Source organism: Camelus dromedarius, chromosome 29, assembly GCF_036321535.1.
Source record: "Camelus dromedarius isolate mCamDro1 chromosome 29, mCamDro1.pat, whole genome shotgun sequence".
Lineage (NCBI taxonomy): Eukaryota > Metazoa > Chordata > Mammalia > Artiodactyla > Camelidae > Camelus > Camelus dromedarius.
Window position 1 is genome coordinate 12,872,645 of NC_087464.1, and position 25,064 is coordinate 12,897,708.

General features: G+C 42.7%; 1 protein-coding gene and 2 long non-coding RNA genes across 9 annotated transcripts in view; 2 read left to right on the forward strand and 1 right to left on the reverse strand.

The window, feature by feature from the left end:
• Window positions 1-25,064, reverse strand: part of SV2B (synaptic vesicle glycoprotein 2B) — a 155,332-nt gene that overhangs the window by 68,148 nt on the left and 62,120 nt on the right. The window contains exon 1 of one of the 5 annotated variants that reach the window (XM_064480553.1): window positions 14,657-14,809. The exons of 3 other annotated variants lie outside the window; for them this stretch is intronic. The gene's annotated coding sequence lies outside the window, so the exon portion shown is untranslated. Of the gene's footprint in view, window positions 1-2,668; window positions 2,687-14,656; window positions 14,810-25,064 lie in introns of those variants that run through there. One more of the 5 variants, XM_064480554.1, reaches the window with a different exon arrangement.
• On the forward strand, window positions 306-1,911 carry LOC135319560 (uncharacterized). Of its 2 annotated transcripts, XR_010378266.1 has the most exons (4): window positions 306-342; window positions 1,291-1,378; window positions 1,484-1,591; window positions 1,682-1,911. It is a non-coding gene; the product is annotated as an uncharacterized LOC135319560 (long non-coding RNA). The 2 variants fall into 2 exon arrangements; XR_010378265.1 differs by lacking the exon at window positions 306-342 and having other exon boundaries at window positions 1,238-1,378.
• Window positions 17,865-24,555, forward strand: LOC135319593 (uncharacterized). 2 transcript variants are annotated; one of them, XR_010378389.1, is made up of 3 exons: window positions 17,865-18,114; window positions 19,047-19,233; window positions 24,374-24,555. It is a non-coding gene; the product is annotated as an uncharacterized LOC135319593 (long non-coding RNA). The 2 variants fall into 2 exon arrangements; XR_010378388.1 differs by lacking the exon at window positions 24,374-24,555 and adding an exon at window positions 20,022-20,231.

Genomic DNA, 25,064 nt, shown 5'->3' on the forward strand with positions numbered 1-25,064 from the left:
ATAATAGTAGGTGAAAATACTAGGTAAGTCATATACTTACACCACTATACCCAGAGTTTCCAAAACAGTATAGATTTTAAATATCTATTTGTATTATGCAAATGTCTCTGTGGGTTGAGCTGTAACGATGTTAACATTAACCTAGTCATCCCTGAAATGCTCATTTTCTCCCTCTTTACTCCTCTGTGTTCTAAAGCCAGGTCAGTGTTTTTCACAGCGTGCTCCTCAAACCACCTGTAGGAGAATCACTTCGTGCCAATTAAATACGGATTCCTGAACCCCATCCTGAACTTTCTGAAACAGAAGGCGGACGCAAAGCTGTTTTATTAGCAAGCTCTCCGGGTAATTCTTGTGCTCGAAGTCAAGAACCCCTGGCTTATGTGCTTCTTACCCCAGGAAGAAGTTAACAATTTCTTTGTGGTTCAAGGGCAAGTCCAGAAGCCCTTGTCAAGTCTTCAGACAAACAGATCCTTCCCGGAGCTAAGCTAGAAGGGAAAGGGGAGAGGGGCTGGTGCTTTGACTAGTAGGGGAGTTGCCCAAGCCATGAGAGGGGGGACTCACTGAGAAGGGGGACAAGAGTGCCCTGAGAGAAGACAGAGCCCCTCCTGCAGGCAGCACTCTGAGTGAAAGGTAGGCTCTGGGTGCCTGTGGAGGCTGTGAACCCGGCAGCCCTGGGATCAGTACCAAGGGTCTCACCCAGTGGTACAACCTACAAACCAAATCAAGAATCATTGAGTGATGTGACTGTCTCCATCCAAACCAGAACTGCCCAGCAGACAGTGGAAAGCCTACTCCCACAGGCAGCACTGAGTAGCAGAAAGAACCAGGAGAACCACTCTGGCTGCAGCCGGGGACTGAGAGCCAGGCGCCCCTGCCCTCTGGGGGACCACTTAAGTGGTCCAGTGCAGTGGGAGAGGGAGCCCTTACGAAGACTGACCATGGCCGTCTTACCAACCCTGCTGTAACTGGATTAAGAAAAACCCTTTTTAACGACGTTTCTAGCCTCAGAGTGATACTGTACAGCAAACTCTGGCCCACTGCATACATTTGCAGATACCACCTTTGCCTCTCACAAGCTCTGGGGCTCTGAACATGCTGTTTAACCTTTAGGCTTCAGTTTCTTCGTGTGTGAAATGAAGAGAATATAGGTTCCCAGTCAATGGGTTGTTATGAGAATTAAATGAGTTAATATGTTCAAAACGCTCAGTACAGGGCCTCTCACCAAGAAAGGGCTCAGTAAAAACAGCTATTCTAGAAATGAATATCACACAGATGCGCGTCTCCACACAGACACCGACCTCTGCAGCGATGCGTCACAGAGCCAAGAGGACAAGGGCCTTCCCCTCATCCGACAGGCAGCGAATCTGCAGCCTCTGAGGTAAGATTCTCTAGATTTTCAGCATCCCACTCTGCTGAAACCCTGCCCTGAATCCCCATCCCAGGGCCAGGCTCCTGACCATCCCTTCCCACCACTCCATGCCAGCTCCTTTCTCCGGAGACCCCAGTCCTGACCCACACCCCTGGAGTCACCAGCTGATAGCTTCCTCCTGCTGGGGTTCAGAGTGGGCCCCCACTAAAATACACCACAATGGTATGTTCATTACTTTGAATTACGGTTACTTAAGAAACAGCCAGTGCAAGAGGGACACTCTGATCCTCCTTTCTGTCTCCCTGAAAGCAGGAAATAAATCTCTCATGTGAAAGGTACCCTCCCTAACTCCGGAGGTGGAAGACTGCACTTAGCACCAGAGACAAGGAATTCCGGCCAAGAAGCCTATGCAAACAAAACTTGTCACTTCTCTAATTTACTACCCCAAGCCCAAACTCTGTTTAGATTCCTCGCTAATCGAGCACCCAAAACCTAAGTCTTTGTCCTGTCAATTCCTCACGCATGTATAGTTTCCTCGTCTCAAAAGCATACAAGCTGCCTGCTTTGGCCACTTTTTAAGTCTCATTTCTACAAGAAGGCCTCCATCTGCACGAATTAAAATTTACTTCTTTTCCTTCTGTTTATCTGTCTTGTGTCAATTTTATTATTAATCCAGCCACAAGAACTCAAGAGGGATTGTGGGGGAAACTTCCCTGTCCTGGACACTCTCAAATGACTGATGCCCAAGGCCAGCATTTCCCAGGGGGGGAAATGCTATCTTTCTTGGTACCTGATATGATTTCAAAAAATGTTCAAACATATACCATTAAATAACATTGAACTGCATAGAAGAAAAATTCATTTTCAATGTTCTTTCAATGCCTTTTGATTGCCAAAGAAAAGGTCTCCTTTGGGGGGCCAGCACAGCTTGACCCCCTACTCACTAACTTGCTAACTGCCCTTTTTAACAAAGGGAAAACAAGCCTTAATTCAGAGGTTTCTAGCAGGGTGTGGTATCCGGTTAGACATTGGTACCGTAACATTGTTTTGTTTTCACTGTGTTTGCTTTTAAAGTTAACCTGTATTTACAGAAATGATATAGTTTCCTTCCTAAATAAATGCATTCCTTTAATAAGAGTGAGTTGGTTGTTTTCTTAAATATTAAGTAAGAGTACGATCTTTGCTAGGGATATGGTAAAAATCTTGAGGGTCACGCACGAAGGAGAGGAGACTGGCAAATACTACTCAGACAGAAGACACTGCCTCCTTCAAGGTAGAATGAAAGCAACATTTTCTTACCTGAGTACTTCAAACTAATCATCTCATTTCAACTTCAGAACACTGTGAGATAGTCATCCTTATTTCTCTATTCCATAGATGAGAAAACAGACTCAGAGAGGTCAAGTAACTTGCCAAGATCACACAGCTAGTAACTTTGAATGTACATAGGAGTCTATTGACTACAACTGGGAGGACCCGCCTACCAGACAACACAGAGCCCCCAGGCCAGGCCCTTGGGATCCTGGCTTCCTGTATTCTAGACCAGAACATTCCTCCACAGTTCTGTTTTACCTTACAATCAACAGAGAGTGTGTACCGGAGCAGCACCTGAACACAGCCCTGTATGTTCGAATGCTTACGAACATACATGCCCGAAGTAAATTTGTGGACTGACAAATTTATACAGCAAATTTAGGTAACGTAGAGGCAGAAAAGTGTTCCCTTCTACCCTACATTCTTTGGCTAGCCTATAATTAAATTGACATAAGACAGGTTAACAGAAGAAAAACAAATTTAATTTTATACATATAGGAATCTCATAGAAAGATGTGACTCAAAGAAACGACCAACACAGGAAGCTTTTATACCTTTTAGACAAAGAAACAATAAATTTGTGAAGAATTGACAAGACAAAAGGGTTTGAGGTTGGAGTAATAAATTAGTGAAGACGTAACAAGGTTTGTTTATACAGGCTTCTTGGCTCTAAATTCCCTATTTCTTGTGATAAGGATGCCTTCTACATCCCCCTCCTCCCCCGGTTCAGGGAGCATACCTTTCATGTGGGAGATTTATTTCCTGCTTTCTCGGGAACAAAGGAAGATCAGAGTGTCCTTATACCAGCTGTTTCTTAAGTAGCTTCAATTCAAAATAATCAACAGGCCAAAGTGGCAACTTCTGGGGTGGCAGATTCTGCTCCCATTCAGTAATGTCAGATTTTCCAAAGATGGGATCTCCATGGGGACCAGCGGAGTCCAGAGGGAGCTCAGGGGGACTTTGGGAGGATGGCTGGAGATACACATGGAAAGGAAGGTGCGGCCAGTTTGGAGAGGTCCTTGAGTGACAACAAAAGGTGTTAAACTCATTGACACCTCGAAGTTTGAAGGGTGAAGCAGCACAGGTGTGTTTAGGCTAGCCCGGAGGAAAGAAAAAGGATAGGGTCAAGCTTCTCGTCCTTTTATTTTTGTTTTGTTTTGTTCTTCTCCTAAGAAGCAATCTTTCCTTTGGAAAGAAAAGTGAGAGCCATTAAAAAGGGAACCCTCTGTGCTGCTCCAGCCTACCTGGATGCTCACAGAACTCAGCACGGGCTTATCGAGGGGAGCATTTAAAGATAGGTCCAGTGGCTGGTGGACTTTGATCTCCCAGAGCAAGAAGAGATAATAGAACCTGCTGGGCATTTCAGATACACATTTTTTTTCGCATTTCCCAAAATAGATGAGATTCAAAAATAATTCTACTGGTGGAAAGCGCAGTTTAAAGATAAGAAACAAAGAGTTTAGAGCACCATGCCAATAACAGCAATGAATATAAGCTTAAAGGACCCCATCAAGAAAGCCAAACACCCGGAACCCCCTTCTTGTGTGATTTACAGGTTTTGCCCACTGGCCTTATTAGCTTTTACACTTTGACACTGTGCCAAAGAAATAAGATTTGGAGAAAAGCCTTCCACTCCATCCCACTGAACTGCCTCAGAGCATCTCTCACCTTAGCTAGCCCAGCACCATCAGCCCCCCTCCACATGGCCTGATGAACATCCCTTGGTGGTTTCTCAAGACCTCTCAGCTACTGTCCTTAAATTTGGCCTTGAAGGACCCTTGTTAAACAACACCCACTCCACTTCCCCAGCTGCATTTTCTCCTTTCCTGACAACCCCTCCCTAGGGGACTAGCCTTAATGAACTGTCATCGTTACAGTCATTCATCTATTCTGTAATCACTTGGTTGGGGGGTGGAGGGGGACTACTACATGAGAGATCCTGTAGCAGGGGCTGGGAACACCAAGGGGCATATAACAAGCTCCTGCTCTTACATCCTTTATAGTCTAGTTAAAAGACATTTAACTAAATCTAAGAACAACAGACTTTCTGTAAGGAGAAGGTCCGCTCTTCCCACATAAGGCAAGTCTCCATCTTCTGGTTTGTTACAATCTTTGGAAGTATAGCCCCAAAAGCAAAAATACAGAACTGGCACTAAATTTAAGTGATCTGGTACTCCAACCGGGGGCGCACTGGTTGAAAATGTGGATCTCGTCCTAAAAGACTAGGAACTTTGTGGATGCAGATCTATGAGGAAAATGTAGAGTGGCAGGTGGACAGACTGACATAGGTGATCTCAAGGAGGATCCAAGACCTCCCCAGCATGCCCCAAAGGCTAGTCTGAGGGCCATCGGCAGGGCTGAAGGAGCACGTCCTCACGTCTTGATTTGCCTCTGCTCTCGTCTTAGCCCTCGTCCATTTTTTTTCCATAAAGTTAGCCTGCTCTTTGCCACGTTCCAGGTTTGCAATTGCCCAGCCGTGGAAACGCCCCCTCCTCTAAGGTCGCCTGCAGTTAGCAGCTCCTGCGGCTCAGGCCTGGGGACCGTGGTCACGATATTTGCCTAAGGGGCCCTGATTTCTGCTCCTGGCCCCTGGAAACCAGCTCCCACCCCAGCATTTCTCACTTTGAAGAAACTGTAAGTAGAAGCCTCCTAGCTTATCTTGCTCTTATCAGTCCCATGAATTTCTCTGAAATAATAAGTGTTGTTGTTGTTGTTTTTTTAAATTTGCCCCACTACATGCTAATTCTTGTCTCCGTCTCCTAACTATCCCGGAATTACTCAGTCTCTGGTATGACTGGTCCTGTGGCTCTCCTCTGTCCCCGACTCCGCTGTGTTACACCTCTGTAATTAGTCCCTTTCCTCTCCCCATCCTCGCCTCTCATTCAGCTTTGGCAAAGTATAAACTTTGTCATTAGAAAGGGCTAAAATGCTGCCAGGAATGCAAACATATTTAGCGCTGGGGCCTAGTGCTTTGTACAGCTCTGGGCTCCACTCCAAATCCTAGAGTAACAGCGAAAGAGAAGGAGAAAGAAAGGAAGCCTTTAATGAGTTTGCAGTATGTGTCGGGAGCTTTCTGGCACACGAGCTTATTTAATCCTCTCAAAGACCTATGAGGAGGGTTCAGGTTAATAGGAGCTCAGAGAGGCCAAGAGAATTGCCCAAGGTCACAAAGCTGGAGACAGGCAGAGCCAGACTCGCACCCAGGTCTGTACCTGGCAGCCTTTGCCGTGGTCTTTGTGCTTCACCATGTCATCACAGAACATCACGTATGTTATCTCAGCCTGACACCTACCAAGCCTGGCTACGTGGGTGATGGAATTCCTTGACATGCCTCTTTGCACTGTTTGGCTTCCCTGTTGAAATTACTCCTACTTACTTGGCAAGGAAAGATTTCAAATGATGTCAACATCTTAAAGAACTCTGCTTAAGCCATCAAAGCCAGTACTGCCGCACTCACTCACTCTGAGTGCCTAGACTATAAGCACCTTGAGGGCAGGGTCCACCTTGTATTCGTCTTTGTCTCCCAGGTACTTCCTATAAAGGCACACCAGCCTTAAAGAAAGATACCCTGTGTGCTAGAAACACTAAGAAATTTGTAACAGGACTCGTACAAGAGAATACGGTCAGGACAGTCAAGAGCTCTTTAGTTTTACTCTAATAACAGAACTTTCAATAGTAGCAGGTTGCAGGACTTTGCACTAATAGGCACTTAATAAATACGTTATTACAAAAGGAAAATCAAGAGAAGTTTGGACTCCTGCCCAAGTGAAGCCCAGGGCAGTGGAGACCCAAATAATCCATCACAGCATCCTTCAACTGTCTTTGGATACCAAAATGAACCCTGAGAGAGCTCTGTCCTGGAGTACTGAGCTGAACAGAAGAAGGGAGGCAGAATGAGGGAGCCAAACTAGGTGACAGGAAGCTCATTTTCTTGACAGACGCATCTTCCTTGTCCTCTTATTCCTAAACTGCCTTATGATTTAGAGGGTTGTCATACACCCTCTATGGGAAAAGATGAATTTTAAGAAGACCTGGCAGGGATATTTTCATGGGCTCTTCAACAGTTACTGGAACCAGCCTAGAAACAGATGGCACGTCACTGCCACATGCTGCATGAAGGACAATTCCTGCTCGGGCATCGTCCGGGATCCACCCCCAGAGCTGCCTGCTGCTGCCACTGGGAGTCTTGAAACCAAATACATCATGTCTTTCTGAGTTCCATGAATACGCCGCCATCATTAGCGAAATGATCTTGGGAAACTTTCGCCCCTGAAATCAACTAATGCAGTGTTTTCTTTTCTTTTCAGAGGGAAAAAAAAAAATTATTTCCTCTTCATCATAAACCACACAGTTGTGACTCCCCCTAGAGATCTAAGGGAAAAAGAGGGAATTTGCAAGCTGTTGTGCATATAAATAGAAGTGTAGGTACTCAGGGTTTACAAAATGGGAGGGGGGTCTCTGCTGAGGAATTTGAAACCAGCTGCTCAGTCACCAGTAAGTTTCTATCACATCAGAAAAGCTGTAGTTGCCTCCTCTGGGCTCAGGGCCCCTGGCTTGACTGGTGATATCAAGAGGGCCAAACAGACTAGACGGAAAGGTCCCTGATAAATTCGCCCTCTGTTTGCGTGAACTGGATGAATCCCTTCTCCTTCCGCGGTAGGCGCCACACAGACCACACAGGCCATTTTCAGGTACCGCGACTAGAAAGAGTTCTTACTGAGGCAATTCTTTGTTCTTGAAACAGGATGCTTTCCACAGAGGAATTCTTCAGTCCCCTCTTTTTAAAGTTTCAGCAGAAGACTGTTTTAAAGAAAATTGCTTGTGGTGTTCACATCTTTTGGAGAGTTAGCATCTTGCCCTTGGTCTCAACCAAATGCTCCCCTCTCACCGTCTCAGGCCTCTCGGGAAGACACGCATCCCAGAAGATCACTGTCTTCTTTCCTATTTGGGGTGATGTAGCTAAATAAGGGATCTTAACATCAGGACACCAGCCCTTCAAACTTCTACATTGATCAGAGGGCCCATTTTCCCCTTCTCTGGACACCCCTGACTTTAAACTCACTCTCTATAATATAACCAAGTCAAGAGGAACAGTAACAGGTACCTGGTCTAACATTCATATCCTCATGAGCACACCGGTTGACAAACCAGAAGACAGTTCCGTATTCTCTTAAAAAGACATGGGCCCCCTCACTCCCACCCCCACTCACTCAAAACAATCATTTGACTATTAGCTTCAGAGCAGGGTTTGCTCAGGATGTCCCCATTGGACAGCCCTCCTGTAGACCCAAGCAAACTGAAAGTTTTCCACCTGATTCTGAACAGCTATGAAACCCAAGCTGAACCATAACATGATTGCCACATTTAGAATACTTTAAAATAGAAAATTTAAGCATGTTTTTAAATAAAGATACAAAGGAATTTCATCACAAAGGCTTAAGCCTTTCACTTTTACAGAGTTATTTGCATTTCAACAGAACACGCTTGGTGCTTTTTAAAATGCTTCAATACCAAATGGAATTCTAGTGGTAGGCTTCCAGGCAGTGGGGGGATTTCCTTTAAATGGCACCATCCACTTGCCTGATGACCTACTCAGAAGGCTCGTCCTATTTTGTTCTGAATCACCTGGATCACAGAGAACAGGGTAGAATCCGTTGACACCTCAGCCATGATCTACATGATGGGGTACCTGGGCAAGGCTCCCCCCTTGAGGAAGTCCCCAGGCAGAAAGGCTTGTAGACCAAATCCAACTTTAATGTTTATGAGCAAGCCAAGGTTCTCAAAGGATGACATTTGCTCTGTTCTCAGTGGGCACTAGACTAACTAGAGGTGCTTAGAAGGAACTGATTGCTGGTTTAGACAATGCGGTAAGAAGGTGTGGTTCTAAGCATTTACTGACGTTTACTGCAGGGGATGCTGGTATGCTCCACTCAGCCTCCGGGCACATCCAGTCTGCAGTCCGCATTCCCTAATACCTCCTTAGAGGCCGGACTCATCCAAGGCCACGCTCCTTTCCCAGAGAAGCCTGAAGCCAATCACTGAGTGAAGTGGGGGTGCAAGGACCAGGCCCGCCCGCCCCAGTGCAGGCCAACTCTACGGGCCCCTCCAGCTCCTGCTCTCCCCATAGAGATGAGACTGCAGCCCACCTTCTCCCTCTGCCCAGTCCTGCTTCTCTCACTCCCTCAGGTACTGCTGCCAGGAGCACTAGTCCTGGGTACCAGTCTCCCCCCGCTTCCCAGGGAACCCACCTGCAACACGGCCTGTGTGCCAAGCACTGCCTGCAGGACTTATGTGCACTTACCCTCAGGAGTAAGTACTATGATTATCCTCATTTTAGAGGTAAAGAAACTGAGCTTACACAGAGATAAGCAATTTTTCCAAAGATACCCAGGTAGCCCTGGGAGAGCCTGTGACGATTAAGAGATGATGCATATAAACATTTGTAACAGTGACCCCAGAGTCAGTATTCACCTCATCCATGACAATTTTTCATTCATTTTATGAATATTTATTGAGCATCTACTATATGCCAAGTGCTATTCTCAGCACTGCAGACACAGCATTGAGCAAAAGGAGTCAAATTCTCTCTCTGCCCTCACAGAGCTAACATTCTAGTCGGAGGGGAAGGAAATATACAAATAAACAAGTAAATTTTGTATGAGTGCTGTTAAGAGAAATGCCCCAAATGGAGTCACTTATGCTAGACCCCAGCAAGAGTTAATGCCTAATCTAATTATGGCTTCAGCCTTCCCCAGGAACCAGCCAACTCGGAATTTCCTGGTCAGCACTAGGAAATCTGCTGATAGACTCCTTCCACACTCCTTAGGAGGGTCACCTTGCCTAAAACAATGCATTCTTTGCTCATTTCTACCATCCCCGCCCCACCCTCCCTTTCTACATTTAAAAACCTTTCCTTTTCTATAGCTCAGTGGAGCTCCTTTCTATCGCCAGATGAGATGCTGCCCAATTCATGAATTGTTTTTAATAAAGCCAATTAGGTCTGCACATTTACTCCATTGAATTTTTGTTACTTAACAGTGCCGTGTATAAAAACTAAGGGGAACAGGAAGCGACAGCAGTGAGAATGGGCTATTTTAGGTGGAGAAATGAGGGGAGACTGCATTGATAAGTTGACATTTGAATAAACAACAGAAGGAAGTAAGGGAGTGAGCCATGCAGATACAGTCAGCCCTCCCAGCTCCCCAGGGTGATCCACATCCACAGTTGCAGAGCCCACAGATACAAGAGGGCTGGCTATTTTATAGCATAAGGGACTTGAGCATCCTAGGATTTTGGTATCTGGAACCAATCCCCTGTAGATACAGAGGAACAACTGTAGTTGCAGAAAGCATTTCAAGTAAATACGGCAAGGGCAAAGTCAGGAACAGTGGAAGACATTGAGCAGAGGTATGGCATGATCTGACAGATGTTAAAAGGATCACCCTGGCTGCTGCTGTGTTGAGAACAGACTGGGGGTGGGCAGACAAGGAAGGCAGCAGGGAAACCACATAGGAAGGAGCCTCTTGCCATAGCCCAGGCCAGCGACAGGAGTCGTTTAGCTGAGATGGTTATGATGGATGTGGTAGGGACTGTCCGATCTGGCTCTGTGCTGGAGGTAGAGCCATCTGGACTTGCAGACAGATCAGGTGTGGGATGTGGCAGTAAGCAAAAGTGTCAGATGACTCCAAGATTTGGGGCCTGAGCAGTTGGAAGGATGGAGTAGCCATGAACTGAGATGAAAAAACCTGCGGGAGAAGCAGCTTCGGCTGAAGGTGGGGCAGGATCAGGAGATGCAGATTGATGCAAGTTAGCTATTATTAGGCAGCAGCGTTTAGGGAAAGACACTATGGCGGGCTGGCAATGGGGGTCAGGGCAATATTTGCCCCCAAATATGCCACTTGGCATATTGATTACTTTGAATTCATGTTAGTTAAGAAATAGCTGATGCAAGAAGGACACTCTGACCCTCCTTTGTACCCCTGAAAGCAGGAAATAAACCTCCCATTTGAAAGGTACCCTCCCTGTGCCAGAAGGAAGAGAGACATCCTCATTACCAGTGATAGGGAATTCAAGGCGGAGGATGCTGTATAAACAAACCTTGTTACTTCTTCACTAATTTACTACCCTAAGCTCAAACCCCTTTGTCTTGTCAATTCTCCACAAATTTATTGTTTCTTTGTCTAAAAGGTATAAAAGCTGCCTGTTTTGGTCACTTCTTTGAGCCTCACATTTTTATGGTTTCCTGTACATACAAAACTAAACTTGTTTTTTTCTCCCGTTCACCTGTCTTACGTCAGTTTAATTATTAGACCAGCCAAAGAACCTGGAAGAAAAGAGAAACGTTCTCCTCCCCAACACTGGTTATGAACACATGTTCCACAGCCAGACTACCTAGAGTTGAGTCAGCTCTGCAACTATTAGCTGTGTGACTTTGGGCATCTAGTGCGCCTCTCTGGGCTTCATTATTCTCACCTGTAACACAGGGAGCGTATTTACATTTGCCTCATACGGCTGCTATGAGAGTTCAATGAGTAAAGATACGTGAAAGTGGTTGGAACTAACAAGCACCATGTTCGTGTTTAAAAGTAAGCGAACTAGGCTGTCACTTAAGACTTCATATATAACATGTAGAGGAGAAAAAAGTTGTCCCCTTCAACCCTCTTAGGGTCCCTGACTGGGTCTGAAAATTAAAATGACTGAAGACATTAAGAGGAGAAAAGCGAGCAATTTTATTTACTATACGTTTTAACATAACACAAGAGCCTTCGTAAGAAAACGAAGACCCACAGAAAACAGGTAGACCTGCGCATATTTGCACTGGATTTGATGAACAGGGGGCGGTCCTGGAGAAATCCGACAGGCTAAGGAGCACGAGGTGAGCACAGTAAGCCGGAAGGAACTCAGCAAGGCAGGCCCGCTGGGATTCGTCTCGGGGTCCCTTTGCCTTCAGAGATACGGGGGCTCCATTCCTTGGGTGTGGGGAGGGCATCTCTCACACAAGGGTTTGATGATCTGTTTCAGAGGAGAAGGGTGAGGCGGGGACCTGGGGGTCAGAGGGACCTTCCTGCTTCTGCTGCTTTACTCAGACTCCTTCAGCTTAAAATACTCAGCATGCCAGGGTGCCCCATTTTTGTAGTGCGATCTGAACCCCATCAGGTACAAGCTGGTGCCCAGGGAAAGTGATTCACTGGGTCTGAAGACTTGCTCCCGTAAGGAGGTGAAACCTGACCTTGACTTTGAAAGATGAATAGGAGGTAGCCAGACGGACCAAGGGTGGGTGGAAGGGGTGGGAGCATTCAAGGCTGAGGGTCCAGCATGTCCATTTCCCTGCAAATATAGCCAATATGCAGTAAAAGCTAAATGTAAAATGGTTATCTTAGGCCACCTACATTAGTCCTTCTCTCTGATACTGTGGAATCCATGATACATTTAAAGAGAATGAGAATGGCTTTAAGTTTATTTATACAAAATAAATAAACTCTAGGACAGGCCATTTGTACAGACCTTCTCAAGCACCTGTCTTTGCTGAGTGACGGGCTGGCACCACTGACCATGCGAAAGCCCATGTTGATATATGAGAGTTTCCAACAGCCACCCAGTGGCCCCTGCCGACATCCCCGAAACTTCCTTCCTTATCCCACAGGCAAGTGTGTCCAAAAAGTAATCGACAGGGCCTGGCATTTGCCTTGCTTCTAATTATATTTGAACAGGTTTCAAGGCCATGTGGCTCAATAAATATCCCTAAACTCTCTGTACTTTACCATCCCTATCAATTCTGCTGGAGAAAGCGCATTTCAAAGGTCAAAAGCTTGATTCCGGCAGAGAAGTTCTGCCTGGATCTCAGTGAAATGGGCCACAAAGACCAGACACAGAAGGAAGGCGTCTGATTCCCACAGCAGAAACTTTATCTCTTGGTAAATTATCAAATATCAGACATAAGCAATAGGAGAGCCTTGAACTTGTGTGGGATCAAGGCACTTCCTGGATTTGTTAATGCACCTTAGATACATAAATATGGAAAATCCTAACAAGTAATGACAGATAGTTAAGAAGAAAGCCAGACTCTGAGCTGTCAGAGCTTATCTCTCCGGACAGACCACCCATCTGCAACCCCTCACAGTCAGTGAGAAGCCAACTTGGCCATCCACCTGCTACACCACCCTGACTCCTGACAGCAATACATTCTGAAGGGTGGCACCCCCTAATTTAAATTAGGGATTGGGGATTAACAGGCACATACTATTATATATGAGGTAAACAACAAGGACCTACTGTGTGGCACAGGGAACTATATTCAGTATCTTGTAATAACCTATAATGGAAAAGAATCTGAAAAAAAAAAAGAATTGAATCACATTGCTATATATACCTACAACATTATAAATTAACTATACTTCAATTTTAAATTAGTTAATTAATTTAATTCAATTTAATAAAAAGAATATGTCACCCCCTAAATGTGCCACTTTGATGTATTAATTATTTTGAGCTGAAGACAATTGAGAAGAAGCAGATACAAGAAAAGCTCTCTGCCCCCCCCCTTTATATGCCTAAGAGCAGGACACAGATTTGTAAGGGTGACCCCCTCTCCTCTCTACCAGGAAGGACAAACTCTAGACCCATATGAGCCCAGGGTAGCATCAGAGGAAGCTACATAACAAATCTTGCTAACTAGCCCTCATCTTCCGTGAGTTTCCCCTATACATTTGCCTTTCCACAATTTGCCACCCCTGGAACTCAAAGTCCTTTCCCTTTGTCTTGACACTTCTCTAAAAATTAATTGTTCTTTTGTTAAGATGCTACAGAAACCCAAATTCTAGCCTCCCAAGGACGTTCTCATCCTGAGCGCTCCCATGTACATGTGTTCTGCACATCTTAATAAGCTTCTGTTTGTTTCTTTTGTTCATCTGTTTTCAGTCTAATGGCAGGACCCCAGCCAATGAACCTAAGATGGGTAGAGAAAAAGAAAAGTTTTCCTCCTTTGTAGTTTAAAGCTGCTTCCTCATCAGCAAGTGGACTTGAAATTAATAGTCTTTAACCCAGAGTAACCTGCCAAGCCCTCATCCCCACTGTGAATGTCCAGAAACTTCGACTGGGCCACTGCTCCATTACCTGGCTTACCTATCACCCCAACTGGGCACTGAAACCCAGGTCCCTTGGTGGTTCCTTCCTCACAGCTCTTACTACTCATGGTCCTAACTCAACACTGACAGACTTGGACACAAACAAGGACCACCACTGCCTGCAACTGGGATTTTTGAAGCATGTGCTCTGCTCCAAGAACCGGAGGGCCTAACATCCCCCCAGAGGCACCATGGTTCACAACAGCAGTATTTAGCAAATAGAGCCAGGACCTCCTCACTCCCATCCCAGGTGGGGAGATCTCAGGAAGGAAGAAGAACATGCTTTGCTGGTCAAACCCCTGCATCCCCTTCATACCACCAAGATTCTGGTCCCCTGAGCATACCAGTCTAGAGTGGTGTCATCAACCTTTTCCACCTATGCTCCCCCTCCTTCAGTGATCTCACAGCCATTCACTTCCGCATTCTCATTCCTCCCCCTAGGGACTGATGGCTGCAGTTAAGAATCCAATTATTTTCTGAAAATTCTTCCCCCAAGATTTGTTGAGCTTAACTCTCTGTAGTTTACAAGGCAAAAAAAAAAAAAAAAGTTTTTATATTCAATACAGAAACTATATTTTATGATACCAAGTGTGCTGTTCCAAATTGTAAACGCACATGCAAATCCACAAGAGATTCTGCCAGTCCCAGAAAGCCATCTCCCTGTCATTAGAATCTCTGTCCTTTATGTCCCCTCCACCAGATCAGGCCACGTGCACACGGCAAGACTAGTCTGGGTCAAACCCAAGTTGGCCACAGAGCTTTAAAAATTATAATTAAGATCTCCAGCCACCCTCCTCGGGCAAGATCACCAAGTCAGGTTATCACTTTCCCCCACAGAGTCCACACTTACCCCTTAAATTTCCCTCATTTTCTGTGGCCGAGGCCCAGTCATCCATAGCATGTGCCCTTCTTATCACTCAGGTAACATATTCTGCATTTCACTTAAAGAAAACATGTTTTTAAGTTTCTGGTACAAACATAATACTTCACTTTGACAAAGAACTCACTTCCTCTATCAGACCTCCAAACACACACCCACGCACACGCACACATCACAGATGAAAACCAAAAGCTGTCATTGGAAAGAAAAAGCAATTAGAAAATTCACTCAATGCCAAAAGTAACGTCTTTGTCTGAGTGGGCCTGGGTGGCTTGATTAAAGCACTGCCTTTTAAAATTTTATTGTATTATGAAATGTCTCTTCAAATACAGAAATACGAAGAGAAAATAATATAATATCATGAACAGCCATGAACGCACTGTCCAACTTTATCTAATCTTAACATTGACCTTAAGGACTTTTTGCTTTCAAAACAAAAAAAAGCTCTACAGATAAACTTGAAGCCCCCTGTATAACCCTTTCACACACTATCCCTGTCTCTTTTCCTCCCAGAGATTCACCAGTTTTTATATCTCCTACATATTAATGGATACGTCCAATATATTTTGCTTATTTTTAAACTTCACATAAGTGCTATTCCATGGTAAATATCCTTACTTTTCAGCCCAACATTGTATTTTAGAGATTTAGCCATAACCTATATGTAATTCTAACTAATGTGTTTTAACTACTGTACAGTATTCCTTCATACCTCTCTCTTTAATGACCCAGTTCTCCACTTTATGGTAATTTTGTTTTTTTGCTATTAAAAACAATGATCACAGCATTCCTTCATATCAGACTCCCTGGGAGGAAGTACGATATTTTAATAAGGCCATCCTCACTCCTGTATCTACCAGGGAGAGGGCATACAGCCTTTCTGGCTTGCTTCTAACTAGGACCAGCATCTCAGGGCTGGAGGCTGCCACAGCTGACGGGCTGAGCAGAAGAGGGGCAAATTTGCACAGCCCTGAGACTGGATATCAACTTCTCTCTGCAGTAGGGCCGTTTGTCACATGGCCTGTTACCAGTGGTGACTGTGTAAACAACAGTCACCACTCTTATCATCATCTGCCTGACCCCGTGCTTGGCTGGAATCCCAGTCCTCCCTTCCTCAGTCTCCTCTTTAGACTCACCCCACAGTGACACTTCTAGTCATTAACATCCCAAACGGCCTAGTACTTAGCGCGATTTCATGCTAACAACCTGGGAAGGCACACCTTATTCAGTGGGCAAAAAACTTCCCTGAAACATAGAGTATAACTCCTAGCTTTGATGATTTTCCTTCCTCTCTGTCTTTGGAGTTTATCTGACACGTATATGCCAAATACTTATGTCCTTACAATGTCCTTCCTTTGCCTGCAGACTTAGTCCAAATTCCCCAACACGGCATCAAGGGCCTTGCAACCAACCTCGGCTACTTAGCTCGTCGTTAGCCACAGCCTGTCTCCCAGTCTGTGCCTCCCTCTGCCCTACAGGGCCCTCCTCAACCAAGAGGTATCCAATTAACCTAGAAACCCCAATCCAAGTGCCACTTCCTCTCCAAGGCTTTGGGCAACACCTGCCTGGACAAAGCATATCACTGCCACATCTATGTTCCCATCACCTTTTCTATGGACTCTGTAATGCAATAGCCCTGACAGCGTCTTATTCTAATTCTTTGTGGACAGTGTTCCTCTCTTCCTCCAGACTGTGCGCACCTCGGCACAGGGGCTCTACTTTATGCATCATTTTCTCCCTGTGCCTTGCCCTGGACATAGAGTGAATAAATGTTTCACAAACACATAAAATGTGAGGGTGTTTTTTTTTTTTTTCCCATGACTCATTTCTAGCAAAAAGAAGAGAATTTTAGTATCCTGCTTTGTGTGTGAACTATTGATCTATTTTTGAAAAAAAAAAAAAGACACAGCAGCAGATCTTTAATAAGTTATTATGAACACAAAGTCTAAAGCACTTAAAGAGTTTCCCTTGTATGGATATTTTCCCTGCCTGCAGATTTTTTTTAAAGAGATAGACACACTTTGTTCCAGTTGTAACAGAATAGAATTGTAGAACCCCAGCCCTCCCTCAGGCCCTCTGATCCAGATGCCAACAGAAAATGTACCTACAGAACAACATCAACATCTCTAACACAGCCACGGCAACAGCAACCAGCCAGCATCATCAGGGACTTACATCAGCCACTGTGCTGGGCCTTAGCGGTACCTTAGCCTTTAACCTGTCCACCAGCCTATAAGGTGTGATGGCTCGTTTTATGTGTCAACTTGACTGGACGACGGGTGCCCACATTAAACATTTCTGGCTGTGTCCATGAGGGGTTTCCAGATGAGATGATCATCCGACTTGGTGGCCTCAGTACAGGAGGCAGCCCTCCTCAAAAACCTCCACTGAAGGCTTGGATAGAACAAAAAGTGAAGGAAGGGAGAATTCATTCCTTTCTTGACCGCCTGCTTGAGCTGGGACATCCATCTTCTCCATCCATCTTCTCCTGCCCTTGGACTAGGATTTATGCCATTGGTTCCCCCTGGTTCTCAGGCCTTCAGACTCAAACTGCAATTACACCACCTGCTTTCTTGGGTCTCCAGCTTGCAGACGGCAGAGCTTGGGACTTCCCAGCCTCCACAATTATGTGAGACAATTCCTCACCAGAAATCTTCTCTCAATAGACAGATAGAGGGAGAGAGATGATAGATTGAGAGATATAGATGACAGAGAGATATAAATGACAGATTGATAGATGTAGATAACAGATATAGTTGATAGATATAGATGATAGATATGACACAGATGATGGATAAATAGATTGATGTAGATGACAGATTGATTGATTGATATAGATGATAGATATACTAGCCACCTCCATGTGTGTATATATATAATTATATACATTCATATGTATATATATACAGTTAGTCAGGTTCTCCAAAGAAACAGAATCAATTATATATACAGACTGTGCCTCCCTCCACCCCACAGAGCCCTACATTTCCAAGGAATATATATATATATATACACACACACATACATACATACACACACACTACCCAAAGGCATTATCTCTATTTTATCAAAACAGGAAGTGAAGCTCATGAGGCCCAGAGACACGGGTGGGCTGGCCCAGGTCACGCCTTTGCACAGCAGAGTTGAGGGGGAGTGGCGTGTGCATTGCTCTGTCTCTGAGCCAGAGCTCCCTGCTTCCCCACCCTACCATTTCTGCTTCACTGAAACAATCGTCTCTCTCGAGCTCCCCCGGTACAAGACACTAATCAAAACTGCCCTTGGATGATCCAGCTGACTTTGCCTAAATTCAGTTCTCTTCCGCGCTGGCCATCCGCTCCAGCATCCCAGTGTCCAGCCAGGATCCTGTGAGAAAGAAAGTTCTCTGATTCATCTACACCCAGATGATTCTCCGGCGAACACAAACACAGGTTTGCAAGTCCCACTTTTACACTATAAAAGCAGGGGAAGACTTCGTGGGTCCTTATGTTATAATTTAGGTTTGATAAACCTAAACAAGCTGGAATATGGAGGAAAACAAATAAAACCTTTTTCTAGCCTGCTGTCTCTGAGACAATAAGCACAATCAGAGCATATAAATCTACTCCAGTGATCTCTCTGTGGCCATTTTACAGGCACTTCACTTGAGAATTAATCCTCACGCTAATGTAAGTGGACAGCTATGAAAGCTGAGTGCTTTCTAGAACCAGGATGTGAGGCAACTTTGAGAAGATGAAAGCTGCTGCCTTCATTCTGTGTTGGCAAAATGTCCTTCTGCCTTTCTCACATATCTGGATGTCTTCAAAGGCTTTAAAATTTTTAAAACGCATAGGGGTGGGTCCACTCTTAGATCTGCCCCTTGCTTAGACCTGGCAAGTGAAGCCACCATCTGTTCTGCTCCAAGGAAGAGAAAAGAAGGAAGGACAGATAGTCCAGGTCTCCCTAAGGGGGATTCCTGGCTCTGATGTCATTTTTGTTTTTGTAAATCTCCAATTCGGAAAATGTCAGGGCAAAGCAAAGGGAATCCTGCTTCCTTGGAAATGAGAGGCTAACCACACACATCACAGTCAACAGGTACCTTTTTCAACAAGTATTTGTTGAGGTACTCCCGCATGGCGGGGCACCAGGCAGGCACGGCAAATACCCCCTGCACGGGCTCCCCTCCCACAGCACTTGCAGTGGCTCCTTCCCATCTTGCTGCCTTCTTAGGCTCACCTCTCCTGATTCCCCTGCCTCATTACTTCCAAGAGCAGAACCGGACATGATACTGAGCAAACCGAGTAAAAGTGACCACTATGGATTAATATAGAGAAAACAAATCAGTGACCAGACTTGATTCTTTTTTTTTTTTTTTTCACTTTAGAGAAGAAAAATGGGGCAGGGGGGCGGAAACAGTGTATGGTATGAGAGTGGCCACAAGACTGAAAAATGACAGATGTGAACAGCCCAGACCAGCTCACTGCGTCAGGGACAGCATTTTAAGAGAAATAGTGCTGCAGAAAGAGAAGATAAATTCTAGAAGGACACTGCACCAGATACAGGAAGGAAAGGTGAGTACATGTGTAAACAAATTTTACTTTCTAAATAAATGATGACTCAAATATATGTATTATATAAATGATGACTCAAATATATAAATTATATAAATGATGACTCAAATATATATATATATATAAAACTAGAACTAAAGATTAATGCTATCATGGCAGTGGACAGGGAGGGCCAGACCAGACTGACATGAGAGCATGACAATGTATTTGCTTTGTTTATAAAGGTTAAGTGTAGTTTTAATGATCTGGAGGTAACCACCAGAAAACCAAAACTATAACTTGGAAACCTGTAAAACGGAATTCAGCATATGTTCTAGAAAGTACGAAGGCAAGGAAAAAAAGATAAAAGCTATGCAAAACCAAAACCAGAAAACAAGATAGAGCAATAAATCCTGATATAATAACTACAATTAAAGTAGAAAGTTAAACAATGTGATTAAAATATTCTCAGGTTGTATTTTGAAAAATACCTAGCAAAATGTTGTCTATAAGAGATTTATTTAAAACCAAACTGCATGGAGAGGGCATGTAAAAGAATACTTTGCACCACTTGTCAAAAACGGCAAGATAAATTTTATTTGAGCTATTAGAGTAGAAAGAGACTCCAGTGTAGAACTGAGCTCAACTCCAAATGCAGAAGACAGCTGAGGCTTTATAGCCAGAGGGTAGAGTGAGGGAGTCAGTAGATGGAAAATTACTAAGAACCTGGCTAGATATCCAGGGTATGTATTGGGCGGGTGGGGGGTGGTAATTTTTACTAAATTGGCTTAACAGGATTCTTGCTACAGGCAGGTCAAGGACTTGGATATCAAGGATGGAGAATGAGGAACTTGATCAGACATGAAGGTTGGGGGGATCCTCCCCAAACTCTCTTAGCAGGATTCTTTGCTGAAACTGGACTCGGCAGGCCAAGGACAAGGCAGAAGGCCAAGGTCAAGGTCTAGTCAAGAAGAGGACTAAGAGGAGCCTGACAAAAATTGGGTCAAAGAGGGAGTCTTCGTCAGCTGAAAATAAAGTAATAGAAAAATAAGAACCAAAAAAATTCAAAGTAACAATCTTAATATCAGACTAAATAAATGTCAGATAAAAATTATCATAAGAAACAGACATATGATACAGACTGATAGAAGAAACACTAGATCAAGTAACCATAATAATCATGAACAAAACGCTCTAAATAATACAGTATCAGAACACATGAAGCATGAACCACAGAGAGAAGTAGATAAACCAACAATTGTGGTTGGAGATTTTAATACCTCCTTCTCAGGAAAAGATAAAGCAGACAAAAGGAAAAATCATGCTGTAGAAGAACTACATATGTATATAGGTTTATTGATACATATAGAACATTTGCAAAAATTTATAATGTACCAGGCCACAACAGAAATTTCATACAGATTAGTTTCTGCCCATAAAACAAAAAAATTAGAAGTCAGCATCTTATGTCTGAAAACTAAGAAACAGTCTGTCTTTGGGAGAAAGAAGAAATAAAAATGGAGAGTTGAAGATACTTAGAACTGGTGAAAAGCAAAGCACTCCAGGTAACTATTTATGACTGACTGACAAAAAACCTACAGCAAATATCACACTTATTGAGAAAGTTTTACATGCATTCACTTTAAGATCAAGAACAAGAAAAAAAAATGCACACTTTTATGACAACTGTACAACATAGTATTGGAGGTCCCAACCAATGCAACTAGGCAAGAAATTTTAAAAAATAGAAAACATTGGCAATGAAAAGGCAAAACAATTATTATTGATGAATGATATGATTACTCATGTAGATTATTCATTAGATGTAATAATCCAAAATTGATGGATAAAAGATCAACATACTAAAATATATAGTATTTCTCTTCACTAGCAATAACTAACAAGAAAATAAAACATGAAATAACCTACACACTAGCAATACAAACTAAAACAAGTATCAACATGTGAATAGACTTATTAATAAACATATTGGAGTGAATGTCTACGAGAGGAGGTGCATGGGGATGATGTTAGGAAAAAAAATGACAATGACTAAATTAACACAAAACACAGGGCATCTTTCCAAGGACCAATTATGACAGTGTACCATGAACTAAATATGGTTCCAAAAAAAAAAAAAAAGAAAAAGGAATAGTGGTGAAAAAAAGGCATTTGCAGGGAAAAAAAAAGAAAGAGAAAAAAAAAAAAACAACTAAGGTAGGAAAGAGAAGGCAGATAAACCAAGGCTTAGTATTAAAAGCTGTTAGATTATGAGAACAATAAGAAAGACAACATGTAATACGTGGTGAGTCATAGAAATAAGAGCTTTCAAAGTAACTTTTTTTTCAAAAAGTCTCTAAGTAACTTTCACTATGCAAACAACACATTCACATTCAAAAGAAAATGCATTTGTTCGGCTTCCAAATTCTCTGGACTCAAGAGATGAAAGCACATATGCAGCTGACAGACCTCTTCCTGGGATCTCTCTTGGCCTCTGTAGAAGGCGGGTTTTAGAACCTTAATAAGGTCAGTTGGTCTCTGTGTAATTATGCCTTTTAAAATAAGGTGAGTATAGGAAAACTTACTGATAAAATAAAATAAAATAATTAAATGAAAGCTAGTACATAGTTTTAATAAAATATATTAAACTTTCAGCCTCAAACTTCTTAGTAATTCATATTTGGATATTTTATGAATACAAGATAGCTTCATTATTATTATTTTGATTATTGTGGCATTGAAGCTTTAAATTGAATTCAAATATAGTGAGTCAAAGCAAGTTTAACTTTCAGTTATGTGGTTCAGTTCTTCTCAAAAGCACCAACACACCAGCCTTGAAAAAAATATAGTGTGAAGATTTTTGTGAAGATGAAAAAATACAAAACCCAAGGGGTGCTTCCTAGTAGATAAATATAGAAAATTATTAAATTAGTTATAATTTGTACTCAATAAAAATTATACAAATCCACTTATCTTTGCAGCAAGGAGAAATTTTTATTTGTTGCCACAATAAAAAAAAAAAATCAAATGATTTCAGGATTACCAGTATTTTCCTAAGTATCATACCAGTATTTGTTGACAGACATTATCCTAAAAGCCACAAGAAGCTCTACTTTAAATACTGTTAGTTATTTTTAAATATTGGATTATATATTAGAATGAGGTGCCTTCTAGAAAACAAACCCAAGGTCACTTATTTCATAAGCTGGAGCAGCTTTTCAGCACATTGGACAGTGACCTTTACCTGCGGTTTTCTGACACTGGTGAGCAAGCTGGTTGGAATGCTCTCTACTCTGCTGTCAACAAAAAAATTATTGATTAAATGTGAGACTCTGGAATTCGTCTCTTCCTGAGAAACATTTAAGAGCATTATAGAATTCATTTTACTTATGCAATAAATCTATTGAGAAATGAGAAAGAAGAATCCACTTGCAAGTATGGAGCAATATTTCCTCAAGCAGTCACACCAGATAAATTATTCACCTCCAACAATATGACACAAAATGTAATGCTGGCAGATTTTTTTTTTAATGCAGTGTTCACACATCCAGGGATGATGCCTGGGAAATGTTAATGCTGTCAGTTTTTCTTAGAAGCATGCCTTGTGCGTGACTCAGGGTTTCTCCTGCACTCATTATGGGGACAGAATGTGTTCAAATAATCATTTCTTTCTAGTGCAAAAAAAAAAAAAGTGTACTTTTAAAATATAAACAAGCCCTCCAATAAATCCCTTTTGTGTATTTGGCTGATATATTAAGCTTCCAAGTTAACTATCTAAGAAAGACTTGAGTCTTCTCTTATTTTTTAAAGTTTACTGAACATCTAGGATCTTTATATATTTCTACAACTTGTTCAATAATTCCATTGGTAGGTGTGTTTACTTCTTCTTGAAAATGAGAAAACTAAGACTCAGAGAGGTCAAATGACTTGCTAAAGGACGCACAGCAAGTAAATTGTGGAGCTGGGTTTTGAAACTAGCTTTAACCAATTAATTCCATGTATAATTATGTTTTTCCTATTTATCATAATGCTGCTCCACTATAATGTTTTACAAGCAACTTTTGCCCAGTGGCTTATCTCACTGATAAACAAACATAAGGAAATAAATTTAAACTCTATCATTAGTTCTATTTACATTAAAAAAAAAATGTTTATGACAGTGAGCTGCCAAATAGGTCTCCTGAGGACCTGTAGTTACTGGCTTTGGGTATAAAAGAAGTCAGTCTCAGGCTTTTTCATTCCATATCTCACTAATAAATAACAAGACTGGCCAGGGCATATTTGTTAGGAGAAAGTAAGCGGGTAATTCCATGCCAATACCCATACCCTCGTTCAAAGAAGAAAAATACCATAGTGTAATAATCCCTTATAAAGAATCCTCCTGTTTATAATGATAAAGAGAGAAGAGAGAGGACGTCCAGAGCACCCATCTCAGGAGGGGTCTGGCCCTAAACCACTGGGGTGTCAGGGTACGCTGATGATAAAACACTGGTCAACCTCATAGAGTGGCGCAGTGGTGATGAGCATGGGATTTGGAGTCAGGCCACAGCAACATGACCTTGAGCAAGTGACTTTACCCCTTGAGCTTTAGGTTCCTTCATCTGGAAAAAGGAGGAAATGAGACCTACCCTACAGAGGACTGAGAATTCATTGAGCCCCTGCGTGCAGGGTAAGAGTTGAACAAGTGCCAGCCATTATCATCATCCTAATCACCATCATATTACATTTCCAGTTCAGCAATTTGACCTTTGAAAATGTTCAGTACTATTTTCCTCAGGAAACCTTTAAAGGACACTGACCTGTGGGCGTGAAGGGCAGAGACATCTATGGTCCATTCCGCTTATTCCCATATGCTTTGGTGGGGAAAATAATAATGTCTTCTAATATAGCTATAAGCCTGGGCCAACAAGACCAGGACACCTGTAATCAGTGTCCCGGAGACAGCTGCATACTTTCTAGGTTAAGCAGAGCTCATTGACCGTTTAAATGGAAGGAAGGAAAATATTATCCATATCATGTCAAAAGAACTGCTTGCAAAAATTCAAAGATGCAAACACACACACAGACTCACACAGACAAATGTGCTGTGCATCTTTGTAAATTAGAAATCAAGATAAATTTGATTTTGAGGAGGCTAATTTTTCTCTTCAATGTCTTTTAGTTGACATTCAACTGGATGGATAGAACATCTGTTTCAGAAGAAAGTTCCAGTGATGTGATAAAGTAATTTTCAACATCATATCTCTTTAAAAATGAATAAAACCTTTATAAATATTTATCTTAATTGAAGTAGATTCATAACAATTTTATTATATGAACATTAATAAACTAAGTATAGATGCATGTTCTCTTTTGTACATTTATGCACAAGAGTCTGAGAAATCTTAAAACACCATGGTAACATTATAGACTTCAGAGTTTTTAAGCAAACATTTGAGGAGATAAAGGGCAGTTCTTTATCTGACTGCTGGGGTTCTGATTAAAGTGGTGAAGGTCAGATACATAAGTTGGATAGCAATGATAAAATGAAACATATGGCTTTGAATTAACAGATAAGTCATGAGTAGGTACTTTCAAGCTCATAAAGGAAGAAGCAGCTGACCAGCAGTGGAATAAAAGCAAGGTATAGAAGAAAGAAATTGGGGAGTGGGAAGTGCTAGGTGATGAATCAGCAGAGGCTCCAGTAGCAGGACTTTGGGGAAGACTCTAAGAGAGAGAGACGTTTTAGAGATTTTCCCCCAAGAAATAACTGGCACCTATCCATCAACCCTCACAACATCTGACATCTGCTCGAGATGCCCAAGTGAAGTATTCATAGGTAGCATTTATTGAAAAGTTACCGTATGTTAAGC